The 21,069-nt window shown below is 48.7% G+C and overlaps 1 protein-coding gene and 1 long non-coding RNA gene across 5 annotated transcripts in view; one reads left to right on the top strand and one right to left on the bottom strand.

Moving 5' to 3' along the window:
* The window catches only part of BCL2L1 (BCL2 like 1), a 43,944-nt gene that overhangs the window by 6,988 nt on the left and 15,887 nt on the right, over positions 1–21,069 (bottom strand). The gene's annotated exons all lie outside the window — the stretch shown is intronic.
* On the top strand, positions 7,309–11,714 carry LOC148756030 (uncharacterized). Its single transcript, XR_016018197.1, has 3 exons — positions 7,309–7,446; positions 8,238–8,408; positions 11,366–11,714. It is a non-coding gene; the product is annotated as an uncharacterized LOC148756030 (long non-coding RNA).

The following is a 21,069-nucleotide window of genomic DNA, read 5'->3' as shown; positions in this document are numbered from 1 at the left end:
GAGACCTGCCCCAATGGGTAAGCGGGAAGCCAACTGCAAGTCCCAGCACGTGCAGCAGCAAACCCCCCATTCTGGACCGGGGCTATAGTCCTGAGTCTCTCCAGGAGGGGAAGGTGGCCTGAGGCCACCAGCTGAATGAAAGCTCTGGCCCCCAGCCAGCTGAGGGGAACTGGGTGCCCCAGGAAAAGGATGTGACGACCAGGAGGGAAAGTGAAACCCTTCCGTCCTGGCTTCAGTGGGGAACAAGGGCCTTTGCCAGACGAGCCCTTCCTTCCTCTAGGGTGACTCTGCAGGGCCCAGGCCCACCGCTTCCTTCCTGCTTGGTTATTTCGGGAAAGAGCTCGGTGGAGAAGAGGAAGGGGCTCTAGCAGCTTAGAGAAAGTGCCAGGGCCATTAGGACTGCACTTGGCTCTGGCTTCCTCCTGGCCCTGCATGCTCAGCCCCGAGTCACTTGCAGAGTCACCTTCTGCTTCTGGCCTCAGTTTCCCTAGGGGAGAGGCTGATAAATGCCTGCTGAGTAGACCAACGAGGCCTTGTCAGGACATCCCTGGGAGATGGCAGGAAGGAGGGGTGGGGTAAACAGGCTTTATCACTGTCTCAGCAGGGGCTTGCAGGGGGAGACTCGGAAGAAGTGAGGTTTGTGGTTGGAATCCACTTCCTTTGGCTTTCCTGGGGGAGCATGGGCCTGGATGTGGGCAACTCAGAGAGGCAGCTCATTGGGGCAGGGCGAAGAGATGGGCGCCAGCCTGCTGGGCTGACACTTCAGTCTAGCCAGCCCAGCTGTGGGCGCCATAAGAAGCCTCTCGACTTCTGTGCCTTAGTTTATCCTGCTTTGACGCACCCATAAGGCAGTGGTGGTGAGATCAGGGGATGAAAGCACTTGGCAAAGCAAGGTGACCTTGGTGTTACTGGCTGAAGAGGGTGTCGGGGGGGCGCCCATGCCATCTGATCTTTAGGGAATATTTGAAGGCAACCTCATAGCAAACTCTGTTTTCATCTTTCTCCCACTCTGCCTGTCAGCTGCCAGCCTCTCCTCCCCCACCACGAGTTCTAAGAAGCTAAGCCTCACAGATGCGCTCATTTCTCAGAAAAGGAAGTGGTGTGCTGGAGAAGATAACACCTCGCTGGGGAATCAAGAAAGCTATCGGACCCAGCAGTGTGAGCGTGGGCTTTTCACCTCCTCAGCTCAGAACCAGGGTGCTAGCCTTGAAGGCAGACAGAGAATTCAGAAGAGCAGCTATTGGGTGCACAGATGCTCATTTAGGGGCTCATAACCTCCTTCCCTAGGAGTGATGGCTGGTATTTACTGAGCACTTACCATGGTGCTAAGAGCTTCATCGTGTATACAAATTCACTTAATCATCACACTCACCCCATGAAGTTAAGTGCCATTATGAGTCTGAGGAATCAGGCGCAGAGTGCCACACAGCTCATAAATGGCAGAGTTGGGATTTGAATCCAGGCATCCTGGCTCCGGAGCCCAAGCACTAACAGCTCCTGGGTAGAGCTCCATGCTCATCTGCATCCATTCCCTGGAATTCCGAGGCCTCCCTCATCTCAGCCCTCCTTCATCCCATCCCTGGTGACTCCCTATTCTGCCACAGCCGTCTATTCTTCCCAGTGTCCAGGAAGAAGGACCAGGTTCACCTTTGAAACAGGCAGACTCAGAGTAACTTGACAAGCTCCTATCCGACCTTCCCCGTCATGCCCAAGCTCACCACCACCATCGCTGCTGCCCAGGTGAACTTCAGAAAGGCGGAGCACCCAGGTCACATAGTGGGTCTGTTTCATTCCAGATGGTCCATAACCGTGGGAGTTCACAACCCTCTCTAGGGTTTTCTCTGCGTACACACTTGTCCTAAGGGGCCCCGTCCCTCCAGGGTGGAGCATTTCATCTTTGGACAGCTCGACGGGAAAACTTTCCCCTTTGGACAGCGCTATGGGAAAGCCTTGCCTCTTTCCCTCTCTCTCCCCCCACTGGCTGGGCTTTGGTTTTGTTCCTCTCCCCTCTGCTGCTCTTCTCCAACTCTGTCCCGAGGGCTGCCCCAGAAGGCAACACGGGCTGGCAGCGGAAGCTCTGCGGGCCTTGCTCTGGGCCCTGGACCAGGTCCTGCTCCTCTGAGTATCAGTTTCCTCATGTGTAAAATGGCGGCGCTATCTGGATAAGGCCAAGGCTGGTGACAAACTGACCTCCATTTCTCCACCAAGCTGGGCTGCCAGACCAAACAAAAAGCAGGCAAGTACCCAGTAAGTCTTGCAACGAGACTAAGATGTTTAGCTGTGGATCTCATATATGAAACGAGGACTAAAAATGTACTTATTTCACAAGAACACTGAGGATCCGATGCCTGTAAAGCCCTTAGAACTCTGCACAGTACCTAGTGCTTTTAGCAACTGGCAGCTATTATTACTCTTCTGCTTCTTAGACCAAAACCCAGTTTGAGCCTCAGAGCCTGCTCCATGGTCTGCAAGACCCTGCGGGTTTCCTCAGCTTTGCCTGGGCCAGGCTCCGCCAGTCCTCCCGCCATGTCCTGTTCGGTCAGGGCCTTTGCCCAGGCTGGGCCCTCTGCGGCGCGCTCGCCACTTATCTCTTAGGTCGTAACAGCTTCAAGGAGGCCTCCTGCTCTGTCTCTTCAGCCCTCTCACCAGTTTGTGGCGCTGCTCATTTCTGACCGGGAGCTCTGTCCCCCAGGCCCAGCCCAGCCAGTGCCCGGCCCAGAGAAGGTGCTGAGGAGTGGAGCTGACTGGTAGACAGGAAGGAGGGAAGGGAAGAAAAACCCGTTTCTCTCTCTTCATGCCCATCCTCCCTGCCTGGCAAAACCGGGAGAAGGACACGAGACACCAGGCGATTGGGCAGGTGCCGAGGACTCCCAAGACACCAAGTTCTCCCAGGCTCAGGAAAGGGGATAGGAAACTACAGGAAGGTGCTGGAAAAGGCATCTTCTGCATTGTGTTGAGGCAAAGGCAGGAGGGATTGTGGTAACAACCTACACAGAATAGGAGCTTGTTTTCTGGGGCCAAATCTTTCCCTAAAACTCGTGCTTCCTTCGGGGTCTATGCCTCCAAATACTCCCTAGTGCACAGCTGTCCCCACTGTCTCGGCTGGTGCTGATAAATGCTGCGTGCTGTGAAGAAAAGGGCCCTAAGCTGCGAGTCAGCAGATGTGGGTTTCATGGCCCAGGTCTGTCACTGATTTGCTTAGGGTGAGTCCAGTTCCTTGTCTGGGATGCTGGGAAAGCTTGGGACTTTCGCCATCTGTAAAATGAAGGGAATCGTCTTAAAGGGCTCCTACTGATGCTGCAGCATGAGGAGGATGAAAGGAACTCACACATAGACGTGTGAGTGACTACCTGGGTTCTCTTTCTCAAAGGTATCCAAAAGATCCAGTAATTAGTGTGGAAAGTGACAGGTGACATTCTGAGCAGAAGGACTTGTTGTCACAGGAGTCGGATTGTCCTCCAGCCCAAAGCCTGCTGAGCCTTGCCCTCAAACCTGCAGGATTCCAGGGGGAAAGGGCAGTGGCACCTGTGACTCAGGGCAAGCTCCTCGGACAGGCCAGACCTTGCTGGTCTCTGCCCCTGTGGCCTCAACCTCCTCACCCCAGCACCGCCTGCAACTAGTCCAGACAAGTCCCTGGTATTTTCAGCCACCTTTATCTGATTGGAAATGTTTGGAATTCCACAGCAGAAGGCAACAGCCCTGGAGGATTTGGGGCGGGAGCGAATCCCTGTACCACCCTTCCCTCCCCCTGTGCATGCACATGTGAGTGCTCTCACACCCCCCCCCCCCCACGCCCAAACCTCCAAGCTGAAGGCTCCCATGGGGCTGCATTTCCTCAGGGCTGGGAAAGGGAGAGGCGTGCTGATGGCTGCTCTGTGCCTTCCCTACCCCTAAGTCAGTCCCTGCAAGGCCTGTCCTTGCAGAGTCCCTCCCACTACCTGGTCATTATCTTGGAAACACTTTTCCAAGATAGACCGTGACCCTTTTGTGGATTGACCTGTGGGGTTGCAGGAAGGACCAGACAAACTGCTCTGCTTAGTCTGGACACTCATTCATTCCATAAATCTTTATTAAGTGTCCACTAAATGCCAAGTACTATGCTAAGTGCTGGGGATAAAGCAGTGACTAAATCAGATGAAAATTCCCACCTGCATGAGTTTACAATTTAATGGGAAGAGACAGGCAATAAATAAATGTGTCAGATGGCAATGAGTGGTAAAAAGAAAAATAAATGAGAGAAAAGAGGTTAGAGAAACACGGAAGAGGGCAGGATTAGAACCCATGGTCAGGGGAAGCTTGGAGAGGTGATATTTGAAGAGCCTCTTCATTCAGGCTTGAAGAGGGTCCTGAATGAAGTAACGAAACAGGTTCTACAAGGATCTGAGGAAAGGCAGAGGGGACAGCAAGTGCAAAGGCCCTGAGGCAGGTGCATACTTGGGATGTTCCCGGATCAGGAAAGACACCAGAGTGGCTGAAGTCAAGTGAATGAAGAATGTGGTAGCAATGGGTCTGGCAGTAGCCAAAGATCAGACTGTGCAGGGCGGTGAAGGCCATTTAAGGCCTTGGGTTTGTTCTCTAAGTGACATACGAACACTGCAGTGCTGTGAGTGAGGAGGGACATGATCTCACTTGGGTTTTAACAAGAGTCCCTCTGGCTGCTGGGTGGAGACCTCCAGGGGCAAGGATGGAAGCAAGAGGTCTGGTGAGGAGCTGCTGTAGTCATCCCGGAGAAATACGATGGTGGCTTAGCCAGGACAGTGCCAGAGAAGTTGGTGAGCAGCAGTCAGATTCAGAATTTATTTTTAAAAGTAGAGCTGAAAGGATGTGTTGATGGGCAGGATGTGGACTGTGGGAGTTGTTTGCCTCTCTGGCCTTGTGTTTCTTAAAAGGCAGGGGAAGAGCCTTTGAGGATTTTTTTCCCAGCTTGATAACTATGGAATGAAGTAACACAAAACCAATTCTGCTCTCATGGAGGCAAAGCCATTTGCTCCCAGGCCCCAAAGTGTGGATGGCAATAGAAAGAGGGCAAAGTGGGGTGGACAGACAAAGGGAGGGCAGGGTCTGCCTGGGCTGTGATTGTCCACTTTCAGCAAACACATCACCCGAACTCCGTGGAGGGAGTTCCAATGCAGGGTCGTGGAGAGGCCAGGCCTGGAGAAACCGTAGAGGTAGAGATAGCTTGCCATATATTAGGACGGAGAGGACGTCAGACCTGTGTTGTCTCCAAGGCCTACTAGGCAGAAGGTGCTTATGAGTCAGTGAGTGAGTGAAGGAGGCAATGCCAGGAGGCCAGGATGTGTGCAAGAACTTCCCAAGTCCTTCCAAATTAACACGAGGCAAGCCTGGCTTAAGGGATTCCCTTCCTGTCATTCCTTGTGCATCAGCTACATTCTAGGCTGAGTCTCAAGTTCCCATTCTTCATCAGTGGGAGACCTGGAGGGCTGAAATCACCACAGCAGAATTTTAGAGCTGGAAGGAAGCACAGACACATGTGGTCCACCCCATCCACAATTTCAGCCATCGCTGTGTTGGTCTTCTCCATGTATCATTAACATTTTTCTATCAATTGACTCACTTTTAAAAATTTAAGTAAATGTACTGAAAATTCTTAACTCTCCCCAAACCTGTTCTTTCTGCATCTTTCCCTATTTTTAGTAAATGGTAGTAGCTTCATCCTTCCGGGTGCTGAAGTCTGGAACTCTTTGCAGTCACCCTTAAATCTTTTCTAGCTTTCATCGGTCAGCAAATTCCTTTGGATCTGTATTCCAAATTGATCCAGAATCCACCACTTCTCACGACCTCTGCCGCCATCATTTGGTCCAAGCCAACACCATTTTCTGCCTGTATAGTTGTAACAACCTCCCTCCTGGTGTCCCAGCCTCTCTTCTCCCGCTATGGTCCCTCACCACACAGAACGCTCCTTCTAAAAGGAGTTGGATCCTGTCTGGTCAGAACATCCCACTGCCTCCCCCCATCTACCCAGAGTAAGAGCCAGGGTGTCTCACCATGGCTCACACAAACCTTGACCTTCTACCACTTTGTCCTCGCTCACTCTGTTCCAGTCACACTCATCTCCCCTGCTCTTCCTGAGACATGCCAAGCACACCCTCCTCACCTGGGGGTCTCTGTACTTGTTCCCTCTGTCTGGAATGTTCTTACCATAGACTGTTTCATGGTCACGCAGATCTCTGCTCACCTGCCTCCTCAGAGAAGCCGTTTCCAATCACTTTATTCAAAACACAAATGCCATCAGCGGCCTAGCCGCCCTCCACCCCCAGCAGCACTCTGTCTTTTCAGAATGTAAACTCCATGAGAACAGCCATCGCCAGTAACTAGAATAGTACTTGGCATAGAGTAGACACTGAGCATTTGCTAAATAAATAAATGAAAAGGCAACTGATATTATATCTACTATAAATAGAAAACCAGTATCATTTGCCACAGATGGAAATCAATGTAAAATAAAAACATTGACTATTAAAATAAAAATACATCCATTTGCATATTACCTATAAGTTATTTTGAAGACCAATGGTACATGTACCAATCTTGGTCCCCACATCTTTACCAAGGGGCTACATGAGGTCCAGGGCAGGAGAAAACTCAGGACAGAATAGCCAGCAAACTGGAGGCCAGTCCAGAGCAGCCACACAGGTGTCCCCTCTGTATCTCGGAACCTTAGCCCTGCCCCCCACTCCCCCCAGGGTGCAGCCTGAATCTTAGAAAGGGTGCAGCGAGGTTGGAGGGGCTAAGAAAGCTCTCCCCAGGGGCAGGCACAGAACTGGCAACTGTGCTGCAGAGAACAAAGGCCAAAGAGGAGGGCACCAGGCTGGAGGAGCCCCGTGGGGCTGCATCATGGGGGAAGGGCACGCAGAAACCTGGAGGTGAGGTCCGTGGAGACGAGACACAGCTGAGAGCAGAAATAAAAACAGGCTAGGTCCCAAAGGGTGGCAGCTTCAATCCCGTAAACACCAGACAGGCGTGGGGGTTCAGGTGCAGGCCTGGGGGCCCAAGGGGAGGGTGGGCCCTTTCCAGTCTTCTTCATCAGTGATGATGACGCTGAGCTGAGCTGAGCGGAGGCACTGTCAACCCTGCTACTAGTCACAGCAGGCATCAGACATTCAGGGGAGCGAAACAGCCACCCTCCTAGGTAGTCCCCCACATTCCAGATGGTCTCTTCCAGCACCCCACTAAGTCCCAGCCAGCTCCGCCCACATGGACTCTTGAGGATTCATCTGTTTGGAGGGGAACAGCCTTTTCCCATCCCCATGGGGCTCAGCAAACATGGCTGCAGGTGCAGGAGGTAAAGCTCGAGCTGCTGTAACTGCCAGGCCAGCAATGCCTGACCTACATCTCCATGGTTGGTTGCATGCAAAGAAAAATACCAGGGATTTCCGTTGGCGTTCACCAGATGCAGCTGCCAAGGGAAGTTTGGGCCTTTGGAAGGTAGGTTGTGAGTGGGGCTGAACAAGTGGCAAGCGAGCTGGGACAGGCAAGGAGACTGTGCTCTACATTATTTCCTGGCTTTGAGGACCCCCCTAGATTTTGGAGACTACCAAATTTTCACTTTTTCTATCAAGGTCTCCCACTGAAGCTCCCTCCACTTCTAGTGTATTATCCTTACTAAGAATTGAAAGAGAAAGAGAGAAAGAAAACAAGATTGCATTTGGACAAAAACTCCCCAAACCAGTTGTTCTAATTGTAAACTGCTGCTGGCATTTGGAATGAGGCTTTCGATTTGCATGGGGAAAAAGGCAATTTAGAAGTTTTGCATGGTAGTTCGTGTACAAAGGACCTGGGACCTTGAGTCAGGACAGGCGGGTTTACTCCTGCTCTGTGGTCACTATCTGGGTACGGACATGTCCATTAAGCGCCCTGGGCCTCACTTTTCTCATCACTCAAGGGTGGAGGATGGATAGATGATCTCTGAGGCCCTCTCTTGCCCCGATGTGCTCTGAGGCGACCCCGAGGCCTCTGTCCCGTGTCCCCTCAGGGAGCAGTGCTGCATAAGGGAAAAGTAGTAAGCTCTCTTAGGAGACCGAGACCCAAGTTCTAATCCCAGCGTTGCCCTTTATAAACTCGCTGTGTGATCTTAAACAAGTCACTTCACCCCCGGGGACACCTCACTTTCTTCATATGTAAACCAAAGTGCATTGAAAAACAGCACTATAGGAAGTTTGGTGTTCTTATGTCTCCCGTATAATGCTCACCCCTTACCATACGCCTGCCTCCCACAGCATGTACCTGTTCTTTACCTGGAATTGCCCTAACTTGCAAAGTTGAAGATTCCAGACACAACATGGAGGAGGTGGGGTTCAAACCCAGGTGTGTCGCCTGTGTTCTCCCACGATAGAAAAGTGGAGGCAGCATGGACCGGTTTCAAGGCAGAGACCTACGTTCCCTCCATGGTAAGAAAGCCTCCTCTACCTCCTCGCACAGTCAGAGGCTCACTGAGATAACGTGCGGACACAAAGACGCCTGGACAAACCTTAGTGATGGATCCTGTGCTATGACTGACGCCCTAGCCAGGCTGTCCCACCTTCGAAAGGAGACAGAGGCGTACACTGTAACATCTTAGGGGCATGAGAGCGCCACTTCTCACTCAGCCTTCCGTCCTACGACATCTCAGCCTCTCCCTTCTGGTCCACATCTGGCCCATCCTTCCAGACTCCCTTTACCTGGATCCTCCAGGCCACCCAACACAGAAGCCACAGTGCTGTCCCCTGAGGAGTTCAGAGTCCTAACTGATACTTACTGTGTTTCCCCGAAAATAAAAACCTAGCCAGACCATCAGCTCTAATGCATCTTCTGGAGCAAAAATTAATATAAGTCCCAATCTTATTATTAGACCTGGTCTTTCATTATAGTAAAATAAGACAGGGTCTTATATTCATTTTTGCTCCAAAAGACACATTAGAGCTGATCGTCCGGCTAGGTCTTATTTTTGGGGAAACATGGTTGTTTGCTGTACAACCCGGCTGATCACATTTATAAGATGGGCCTAAGACCTACCCTACAGCGCTCCATGAATATGCTACTGTTATCATCACGCTACGCTTCCTCTCTCCTCTGAACTCCGCTAACCCTTGTAGTCTTTTCTGGTACTTGCAGTCTCACAATCTAAGTTGTTGAGAGCTAGGCCTGTACTTTATACTTCTCTCCTACTGGAGCAGTGAGCACATGACAGATGTTCAAAGGACACCTGTTACATGTCCAGGAGATGGGTCCTTTCTGAGGCAGTTATCAGAGAGCGTCATCACCAGCGATCACCCACCAATCCTCAGGTGTCACGTGGCGTCCCACTCTTTGGCTGCCCTGTGCTAAGCACTGGGGGTGGGGGTAGGGTACATGGGGCTATCGGCCGTCTCCTCTAAAGCAGTCAGTGTGAGGTGGAGAAGTCAGACTCACCCTATGGAGAGGGCACCAAACAATACAGAAAAGTAGGAGAGGCAGAGGGAGCCAAAGGAAACCCACAGACACCAACAGTGAGCGAGTGAGGGCTTCTGAGTCTAACAGATTGGCTTTGGATTCTGTCCTTCTTAGAATCTGACCTTGGGACTATTATTTAACTATTATTTTACTCTCAGTTTTCTAATCTAGACAATGAGGACAATATGTTTCTCCAGCAGGATTACTGCGAGGGTTACAAATATAACACAGTGTACCTTACAGCGCACTCATAATCGGCAGCAACTATGCTGTCCTCAGTGTATTAAACACACATGGGTTATGTCTGTGGGCCTCTCTGCCGGCCAACAGATACACATCAAGAACAGGGACTTGTGGTTCCGTGTAGTAGCAGCTGGGGCGCTGGATGGAATCCTAATTAGATTTGGAAACTCTTTCCATGGAAGGAAGGGCGGCAGCTCAGTACAGACCACAGGCCTCAGATCAGACATATGTGGGTCCTCCCAGAGGACTCCATAGCTTCCTGGCTGTTTGTTCTTTTGGCCAGTTACTCTCTCTGAGCCTGATTTCTCACCTGTGTTAGACTCTAAGCCCACACGTTATTCTTCCTGAGAGGTAGTGCAGGGCGCTCTTTGAGTGCAGAGGTGGTACCGGCGTTTATTGGGTTTAAATCCCAGATATGCCACTTATTAGCTTGGGTCAGTGACCACATCACACTATTTATTATGCTTTCTGAGCTTTAGTTTTCTTGCTTAAAAACCTTCCTCCTTGGGTGGCTGTATTACCCGGTATTGTGCCTGTACTTGGCACACAGTAACAATTTCACTTGATACATGAAAGTGTTATCTTTGTATCCAGGGTCTGGCACTCAATGAATGTGATGGAAGGTTGTGCAGAGAAAAGACCCCGTAAACAGGCGCTGCTGCTACAGGCTCAGGGCGGCAACACCATTTATAAAATCACAAGTGCACACACCCTTGATCCTGCCAAGTCCACTTCTAGGATCTACCCCACAGATACCCTGTGTTTACACATAGGTCAAATGACAAGTACACAGGGTTGTTCATTGAGTACCACTATTATAATTGCAAAAGACTGCAAAGACTGTCTACCAAGGGGAACTGGATAAAGTAGAGGATAGCACCGTGGATGAAATACTATGCAGCTATTAAAAAGAATGAGGAAGCTCTTGAGCGGATATAGAATGATCTCTAAGAGACGCTGTTAAGAGAGAAAAAATCAAGGTACCAAACAGGGTGTATAGCACACGACCATTGGTGTAAAAATTGGGGAATTATATATGTGTTTGCTTGTGTCTACAATCTATTCTCCCAGGAAGGGAACTGGGAGGCTAGGAAACAGTGGTGGGAGGGAGACAATTGTTCCTTTCACTTTTTGGACTACATGAATATATTACCTATTTCAAGAAAATGAATAAAAAGTTAAAGGGGGCGGGGGAGGGAGGGATAAGTGTGTAGATAGAGAGATACTGACGGACTGACTGATTCTACCATGAGAAGCAGTTGGGACTCCACAGAAGCAGTCTCTTTGGCCAGTTATTATACTGTCAGAGAAAAATGACAACTCTGGTATTGCATCTTGTGACGCCAAAATAACATCACTACTATGTGTGACCAACTGCACCAGGGTTGCCAACATCTCTGACCCTTTGTCTCTGGGCGCTGTTAAACTGGGAGAACCAGGAGCCAGGGTGAGGTTCCTCTATCCTGTGAGTTAAGTCTGTCCACGTAGAATAATATGGAAAGAAGGTTCTGGTTAAATTTCTCCCTGATAGCCTGGAAGAAAAAAAGGGATGGGAAGCAACCTAGTTCTGGAGAGAGTGGGGGCCGTTAGGCTCTAGGGGAAGGCTGGCAACTAGACCTGAGAAATCCCCTCCCCCCTTATTTTTCCCCCACTCCTGTTTTACTTAACAATTAATCTCCTGCTTGCATGCTAGGAACACTCTATCAGAGACTCCTGGAAGTATATGGAGACCCAACTGGCTCTGGAAGAAATACAAATGAATAATAAAATATCAGAAAAGATGCTTTACCTCATAAGGAACCCTGGAAATAGTCCTTGGATATTTTTAACTTTTTATTATGAAAATATTTAAACAGTACAGAAGTAGAAAGAATGATAAAATGAACCATTATATATCCATGACTCTGCTTCAACAATAAGCAACTCAGTACCAATGTTACTTCCTCTGTTTCCCAACCACTCTCCTTCACCTCTATTATTTTGAAGCAAATTCCAGCCATAGTTCAGTATGTATTTCTAAAAAATAAGGAATCTTAGAGAGAGAGGAAAAAAAAAGACCACAATACCATTATCATATCTACAATTTGAAAAATCCAACAAAAATCTTGGAAAGGTTTTAAATGTGATCCAAACTCTTTCCCAATATGAAATATTAATGTTCAATATGAAATATTAATGCAGTGTATATAATAAGCTCTAGGTACAACTCAAGTTATAAATAATTCAGATTCACAGACATTTAAAACCTACTGAAATAAAGGTATTCCACCAACAAAAATACTACTAAGGTGACAGGAGAGTCAATTCCAGATCTGTTAAAGACTTAAATGTGAAAGGCAAAACTTTAAAGACAAATGTTTTTAGGACCACAGGTTAAGGAAGAATTTATTCAACAAAACATAAAAGGTGTGAATCACAGAAGACTCAACTTCATAAAAATTAAGAAATTCTAGTCACAAGACTAGATGTGACAAAGTGAAAAATGAAAAGACAAACTACAAACTGAGAGCCTATATATCGTAACGTACATAGAGAAAAGATCAGTATTCAAAATATATAAAGAATTCCTACAAATCCATAAGAAAAAATCAAATAAAAAGAAAACAGAGCAAAGACTTGAACAAGTATTTTATAAAAGAGGCAACATGAATGGTCAATAGGTGTTAAAAAAAAGATTCTCAATCTCACTTGTAATCAGAGAAATGCAAATTAAAACCACAAGATGGCCATCTCATACCCACCAGCTCTATAAAAAATTTAGTCTGACCATATCAAGTATTAACAAAGACGTAAAGCACTGGAAACTTATATGCTGCTGGCGGCACCCTAAATTCTTACAAATACAGAGAAAAACAATCAGGCATTACCTTTCATCAAGCAATTCCACTCCTGGGTATATTACACCCTACAGCAGTGATTCTCAAAGTGTGGTCCCAGGACCTGCAGCAGAGGTATTACCTGAAAACTTGCTAGAAATGCAAATTCTCAGGGCCCCATCCCAGACATACAGAATCAAACACTGCAGGGGTGGAGCCCAGCAAACTGGTTTAACAAACCCTCTGGGTATTTCTGATGGGCAGCTAAAGTCTTCGGAGAAACTAACTCGTGAACATGTGCAGTTGCAGGAGACACTCACACAGAAGGTTCAAAACCACATTGTTTGAAATCGTGAAAACAAGGGAACAACCCAAATAACCACTGACAGTAGAATGGATACACAATTTGAGACATAATCATACAAACGGATATGAAAATGAATGAACTACAGGTGTACACATAACATCAATGGATCTCACAATACTGAATGAAAAAAGCAAACTGCAGATGAATACATGCAGTATATTTAAATGAAATTTAAAAGCATGCAGAAGAATATACATATGTAGTAAAAAGGCAAGGGAATGATAAACCCAAATCGCATCTCAGAGAATGGGTAGGGGGTGGCTGTGCTTGGAGAGGGGCACACAGGGGCTCTAATGTCTTCATAAATGTTTGATTTCGTAAACTGGGTAATGAGTTTATTTACAGGTGATCATTTTCCTAGTTTTGAAACTTTACATATGCATTAAATAGTCTCTGTTTATGATAAATTTCTTTAAAAAAGCAAAGTGTGCTGGAACAGTGCACTACTCCGAGCCAGAACTACAGCCACTAACTCTGGCTGCATGTGTGGCGTTCAAAGGGTTAAGCCTGTCCTCCGCCTGTGGGTGGGAGGGCAGGCGGCAGCTGGGGCGCAGTGGGAGTCCCTGGCTCCAGCTGGCTCCAGCCAGGATCTGCTGGATCAAGCTCCACGCCCAGTAACTGGCACCTGTGTGTGTGTGTGAGTGGGGGGGGGGGGGGTGGTGGCTCTGGACAGGTGGCACCTGAAGCCCTGGGTGACCTGATCCATGGGAAGGACTGGGCCCCGTCAGATGGAAGGTGGCCTCCTTCTGCAGGAGCCCCTCCATCTGGTAAGGAAGTGTCCTGGTGGCTGCTTGGAGCTGGTGAGAAGGGGAAGAGGGTCTGGAACTCAGGGTGGGGGTGGGAAAGGAACTGGGTGGGCTGGGCTCAGATACCAAGGGAGGCTGCTGGGATTAGCACCTGCTGAGAAGAAGATTAGGTTTCCTGGGAAGGGCTCATCTAGCTAACGCCCCCCAAAAGCTGTCTCCCTGTGGCTTTTCTCTGCTGGACAGATGGTGTCTGAGCTGCCTCTTGGAGGGTGGGCTCCTAGAGGGGGTGGTGGAGGTGGGGGTGGGACCTGCCTGCTTGGTCATGGAATTCCCTGCCTTCCACAATGAGCAGAGCTCACGTTTTTCTTAACTGAGGCCTTACTATATGCCAGGCACTGTCCTAAGCCCTTCACACAAATTCCCCTCATTAAGTGTTCATAGCACCCAACTGCCTGTGGTCTAGACAGATTTACATTTGAGGAAACTGAGGCGTGGTAAAGTTAAACCCTTACCCACAGTCAAAGGGCAAGCAAACCTGGACTTGAATTCAGGCAGGCGGACTCCACAGACCTCACAGGAAACTACATACAAGTGGCCGTGACGTCTTCCCCTTCCCATTGAACAGCAACAAGCTCCTTCCAGTTGCTCCAGCCAAACAACCCGGATGCCTTTCTCTCTCACAGCCCTTCTCCCATCATCAGCTAGTCCAGTTGGCCTGAGCTTCAAATCCTATGGAAGCTCTGACCTGCTCACCACTTCTACCACCTCCACCCTCGTACACACGATCGCCACCTGCCCAGCTGCTTGCTGGTCCCTTCCTCCTGCCCTTGCTCACAGTGAAAACAGGGACTTTGGTTTGGTTCACATTGTATCCCAACCTATAGCTCAGTGCTAACACATGGCAGGCACTCAATAACTATGTGTAAATGAATGAATGAGCAACCTCTCTCAGGAAATGACTCAGATTCCGAGGGGCAGAGGCCTGACTGAATGTTCTTGGCTTTGTCCGTCCTGATGACCTCTGGTAGTCCCGAGGCAGCAGTCAATGTCCTCTGCTATTATGAAATGTTCTGGGTGTATATGTATCCCATCACCACTGTGTCATCCGCTTGTGACTGACTGCATACATGCTGCGGGACACAGCAGCTGGAGCAGCGCTGCTTCTGAGAAGAAATGAGCCCAGGGCACTTATTTCTAGGGGACTGTCCTCCATCTGTCGTGCACCGTATACACTTTGGCTTTTATTCTCATGAATAAAGAGTCACTGGAGAGTTTTGAACTGCAGAATGGCAGCTCTGACTTCTAGCTTAGAAGGCTCAGTGGTTGCTCTGTGGGCCAGGGCAGAAGCAGGAAGACGGCTGGTAGAGCTGTCCAGGCGAGTCAGGGAATGAGCGATAGCTGTGCCCTCTCACGTCCCACTTCCAGCCTTTTTACCAGGCTAGTCCCCCTGCCAAATGAGAAACATCAACAGCACATACTGGGGCCTCTACACAGCGGTTTCCATTATAAATATAGCACCTTGTTAATCTCCTCAACCGTTCAGCGAGGGTTCAACAGTATCCACATTTTACAGAGAAGAAAACTGAGGCTCTGAGAAGTCAAGTCACCTGTCGAGTCTTACACAGCAGACTGTCAGCATCCAAAGCCCGTCCTCTTCCCACTTGAATAGGCTGCTTCCAGCCAGCATCCATCCGCAGCCTACCAGGCTCCGAAGTCCAGTTCTGAGTCCATCTTTTCCAGAAGCTTTCCCAGACCCTTGCCAATGGCCTGTCTCTCTTTTGAGAACCTACCTACAGGGCTACCATTCATTGAGCACTCCCTGGGGGCCGGGTACACTGCTGAATGCTTTCTATGCTGTGTGATACTCCAATGGCCCAAGGAGCCGCATACCCCGGTGACATCCATTTTACACGTGAAAACAGTGACGCTGAAAAAGCTTGTCCTACTCATCTCACGGAGCCATCTTTTTATTACTCTTTTTCTTTTGATTTTTTCTTTCAATGTATTTTATTTATTTTTTTCCTTTTTGGTCACTGGATCAAGGGGGATATCCAATAGATCATAGTGTGGTGGCAGCTCTGCTCTGAAATCTAAGCTGTCTTTTTGTCCTCTTGACCAGACTCTAAATGCCTTACTGTCTATGTCCACAAATAGCATTTTGTTTGCTGGGCCTGAGCTTTGAACTTAGGCAAATGAGATCAGAAGGTCAGGAGTTCTCGTCAGAGTCACAGGGCTAAAGGAAGGTGGAAGAGAGGGATGGGGTGGCCCTCCTGTGAATCCTCCTTTCCCTCAAGGGCACTCTGTTCCCTTAGCTTGAGAAGCCTGGAGGACAGGTTTCTCCAAGAAAATGCACCTTCTAGCTCTTGAAAAGTGGGAGAACAGTTCCAGCCAAGACCCTGTGGACAGGTGGGACACCCGCACCCCAGCCTTCTTCTGACGGGATGGCGCGGAGTGGGAAGGAAAAGGCAATGACTTTCAGTTCCCGTTAGTGTGTCTAGAAGCAGCAGCTGATTCAGCTGGATGATGTCACCTTCCCAAACCTCCTGACCAGCAGCTGAGATGGTAAAAGCAGGAAACTGGAGGATACTCAGCTGGCTAAGTCCGAACATGCCTTTGGCAAAGGCCAACAGTAACCCCAGTCTTCGTCCTTCAGATGAGCAAAGAGTCCTCTCGGTAGGGAAGCCAGGAGATGACCTTCAAGACTCATTCCAAGATGCTTCCCCAACTCTCCTTTGGCTCAGCAGCTTCCTGCATGTCCTGAACTAACAATGCTTCATTTATTCCAAGGGTGGAGCTGTGGAAAGAAACCTGGCTTTGGAGCCAGACCAGTCTGGGTCTGAATCCAGGTTCCACCATGTACAAGCTGCAGGACCCTGGGCATGGAACTTCATCTGTCCGAACCTCAGTTTCCTCAATGGGAAAGAAACTGGGGTTAACAGACCATTTACCACATAGGCCAGGAGTGAGAATTAAATGAGAAAATGCATGGTGAGTGCCTGGCATGGGGTAGGTGTTCGATAGATGGTAGTTACCATTATACTCCCTTCGGATCTCTGTGAGGGGGGTATGAACGATCCTCCTCATCTATAACACAAAGGGAAACAAAGGCCCAGACTGGGCCCACCAGTGTCACAGCTGAGTTATCTGTGTGGGCCCAAAGCTCAGAACAACCAAGTTCAATCCCGCCTCATTATCTGTTTGTAAAATCTTTGCTTCAAATCTTCCCAGGCTGGCTTTCTCCTTAATCTACTCTCAGGTCAAATGTCACCTCCCCAGAGAGGCTTTCCTTGACCTCCCTGTATAAAGTTGCTTCCTTACACATTTCATCACTCAGTTGCATTTTCTTTACATCATTTAACCCTCGATCTGAAATCATCTTATTTGTTTGTTTCCCAGGCTACCTTTCTCCCCCAGTAACATAAGAGTTCTAGGAAAGCAGCATCCTTGACTGTCTTGTTCATCACAGCCCCCAGGCACGTAGCACAGGATCTGGCAGGTAGTATTTTCAACCAGCAGGGAATCCATGTATGCGGAGGGCTGACTTAAGTTATGCAGATTTTCGACTGTTTGGGGGTAATGGGGAGGGTTTGGCGCCCCGAACTGCCTCCCCACCCCCAAGCTGTTCAAGGATCAACTGTAGTTGGTGCTCAATAAACATCTGTGGAATCACCAAATGAATGAATGCACCTGGGATGACCAAAGGCTAAACCGACAATGGCCCCACACTTACTGCTCTGCTTACTAGCAGTTCAAGGTCCTGGCTCCCATTTCAGGTGCTGTCACTGCGACCTGGGAATCATTGGGCTGACAGGCAGCCAGGATGGGCATCCGTGCCTCGCAATGACTCATCTACTGGGCTACCAGGGCTGCTGAGCACAGCCTTGGAACCCTTCCCTGGCACTCGAGGCTCCCACATATCTGGCTCCAGCTGACCTTTCTGGCTTTATAATCTAGTAAGAGAGACCCTGCCACAAATAGTCCACACTGGCCTGCCACTGCTTATGGGGCTCGTGAGGCCCTCCCAACCCGCATATCTCAGCTCACATGGACTCCCTGCTAGGAGCACCAGACAGTTTCCCTGTCTCTGTGGTAAGTCCCAGCACAAAATCTCACTTCTTCTGTGAAGTGCTTCTCTTATTTGGCATTGAGCGTTGCCTTTCACAAAATCTTTTTATGTGCATTATGTCTTTTTTTTCTAATTCAATTGGAAGTATCTTGAGAGCAGAACTGGGTCTTCAATGGTGATACTCAGTTAATAAATCTTCTGGGAAAAAGGTTCTCCTTGAAACGAAGTTGGCTGGGTCCACAGAGGGTCGGGGAGTGGGTCCAGCTCCTCCCTGCCAGACTGGCCCCTATGGCCAACGAGGAGGAAGAGGAGACCATGCTCCAGGAGCCCCGCTGATGAGGCAGTGAGGGAACCAACAAACCCCGCACCATCACGTGCAGTCTAGGACAATCCCAAGGTCACGTGTGTCACTGGATTTTTGAAAAAACATCACTTTCAAGAATCTGGGCATAATTTACTTGTCAATCATAAAGAATGATACAAAAACTGCTCAGTTCAAAGGCAATTGCATGGTGTCCATTTCTGTGAACTAATCTTAGCTCTGGTTCTTATCTTCTTGCCTATACTCTCCTTTCACCTGACTCCCCTCGGTATTTTAATCCTTTCAGTTCTATGAATTTTCCTAAATTGCCTCCAACTCTTTGTAAAACAGAGTGAGGTTCCAATGAAGATAACAGCTGGTCCAGTTTTCTTTAAAATGCTACAATGGTGCACAAAAAATGATTTACCAAATAACAACTAAAGATAAGTGACAAAAATAATGCATGTAAATCATTGAGTACAGTGTGGGGCACTTAGTGAGCATGCAAAAGGTCAGGTGAAAGAACACTCCCAATTCTTACTAGCTTCTCTTCTCTGGGCCTCAGCTTTTTCATGTATGCAATAAAAACTAAAAACAATGCCTTAGGTTTGTTCATTTGGTCAATCATTCATTCTGAAATCATTCACTGAATGTTTACTACCTGTAAGGCACAGTTTTAGGCACTAGAGATAAAATGATGAACAAACCAAAGAACTTAAAATCATGGGGCATATATTCTAGTGGAAGAGACAGCCAAAAAAAAAACACCAAGTACACAAACAAAAAGAAACTTTCAAATAGAGGTCAGTGCTATGACAAAAATACAAGAAGGTAAAAGACTAGAGAGTGATGTATACAAGTAGCTCAGCTACTTTAGACCAAAGGTCAAAAAGAACCTTTCAGAACAGGTGACCTGTGAGCTGAGTCAACTGAAAGAATCAGCAAGGCAAACAGCAGGGGCAGAGCATTCCAGGCAGAGGGAAGAGCAACTACAAAGGCCCTCAGGCAGGGACAAGTGTGCCAGGGACCAGGAACAGAACAGCAGGAGCCCCTGTGGCTTGAGTGCAGAGAGGGAGGGATGGAGGGGAAGAGGATGCAGAGGCTGCCAGTACCAGATCATGTAAGCCTGAGAGGCCTTGGTAAGGATTCTGGGTTTTCTTCAAAGTGGGTGGAGGGTTACAAACAAGAATGTTATAAGTTCTGAGTTCGGTTTTTAAAAGATTACTCTGGCTGCAGTGTTGGGGCAGATGTGATTTTTAAGGGTCCTTTCCCAGCTCCAAGCTTCTGACTTTTTCCATCATTCTAGACTCCCATGAACTGGATGCCTGAGCAAGAAAGATGACACATCCTCCTCACTAGAGAGGGAGCAAAGAGAAGGCTTGGTTTCTGCCCTGGACAGGATTAGGGAATCTATGTCACTTTGTTCTGCAGGAGATGGAGGGAGTGGCCCAATCAGGGAGGGGTGGGAATCCCAGCTTGGAAAACATTCCTCAGCCACCTGTATTGTCTCTGCCTCCAATGTGGAAGTTTCTGCCCATGACACAGCGCTCTGGAATGCTCCCCCCTACCACCACACACACCCAATCTTCCGTTTACAGAGGCATAGTTGTACTTTGCATTCCTCCCAGGATTTAGCTCAAATCTAGTCTACAGGAAATGGTCGATAAAGAGCTACTGATTGATTAATGAAGAGAGGGACTATTCTCTGCCATTAAGCAAATATTAATGAGTACTATGAGTACCATGTTGGTCTCTGGGGGTGCAAGGTGACTAAGATGGGTTTCTTGCCTTCGCTGAGCTCAGAATTCGGCACAGACCAAACACCACAGACAAGTACAATGCTGGATACAAGAGTAACAGCAGCAGCATTTATAAGGCCCTTTCATCTGGAGGTAGGACACGCGGCCTACGGAACCTGCCCAGGTGCAATTCCTGACTTCACCACTCACTACCTGTGCATCTCTGGGCAAATTCCTTAACTTCCTAATGCCTCACTTTTCTCCCTGTAAAATCAGAAGAATACGAGTACCTAGCTCAGTGGTACTGTTTTTAGAATCCACTGAATTAACACATAGGAAACACTTAAGTGTAAGTGTTCAATAAACGTTAGCTAGTATTAAAGTTACTGTAACATCTGTGCTAAGCTTGACATATATGATTTCATTTCATCCTTACAAAAACCCTATGGGCAGGTATTATTTTCTCCATTTTTCAGACAGGGGAACTGAGGCTGAGAAAGGGAGAAGAACGCGCCATAATCAAACAACTAGTACATGACGGAGCTCAGATTCAAACCCAGCTGTCTGACTCCGGAGCCCAGACTTCCAATAATGAAATGATCCCATTCTTTTTAAAAATGTGCAGCATGGTGCCCAGCGGGGTCCCCATAAAGGGAGCTGTGGCTGTTATTCCATTGTTCGCGGAGACCTTCCAGCAGCAGGTGCTGTGGGGCCCAAAGGAAAGGCCTCTGTCACCCTGCTGGAGTCTGAGAAGGTTCAAAGGTACTGACCTGGGTGCCCACTGCAGGCTTTGCTCTGGAGGTGCAGGGGTTCCCCTCTGAGGCTTGGGGTACTCATTTGTAACCACAACCAAGTAAATCAGACCCAGAAACTGCCCCCAGGTGCCCAGACACCTGCATGGACAGGCAGGCCGTTTCCTCGGGGTTGACTTCTTGTCTGGCCCTCTTCACCTCTCAGTTTCATCACTCAGCCACCAGCCGGGGGCCGCAGGCCTGCACCTGCTGCTAGACCCGGTCCCAGGAGACCCCTCCCAGGACCCTGCCCCTAAGGGCCATTCCTGAGTGACTCCCTTGGGACTTCCTTGATACGGTAACCCCTAGGGTTCCACATGAATGTAGGTGCTGCGCGCAAAGGAAAACTTTTCTCGCTGAGTAGTAGACAGGGAGCGGGCAGAACAAGGGGTGGGTGTTCTTGTTCTGAATCAGCGGTAAGCGTGGGGTGAGGCCCACAGTGCCTGTCTTATGTTAAAGCAGCACTGATCCCAGCTGGGTCAGAGCTCCCACTCGGAAGTCCAGCGTGGGCGGGCGAGGACATCCCGGGGTTAGGAGTTAATACTCATTTCTCCTTCAAATCTGAGTCACA

This window comes from Rhinolophus sinicus, chromosome 13 (genome assembly GCF_057876585.1).
Source record: "Rhinolophus sinicus isolate RSI-liver-muscle chromosome 13, RSI-T2T, whole genome shotgun sequence".
NCBI classification, from domain to species: Eukaryota; Metazoa; Chordata; class Mammalia; order Chiroptera; family Rhinolophidae; genus Rhinolophus; species Rhinolophus sinicus.
The sequence above is the reverse complement of the archived record's forward strand: the minus strand, read 5'-3'. Positions and strand labels throughout refer to the sequence as shown.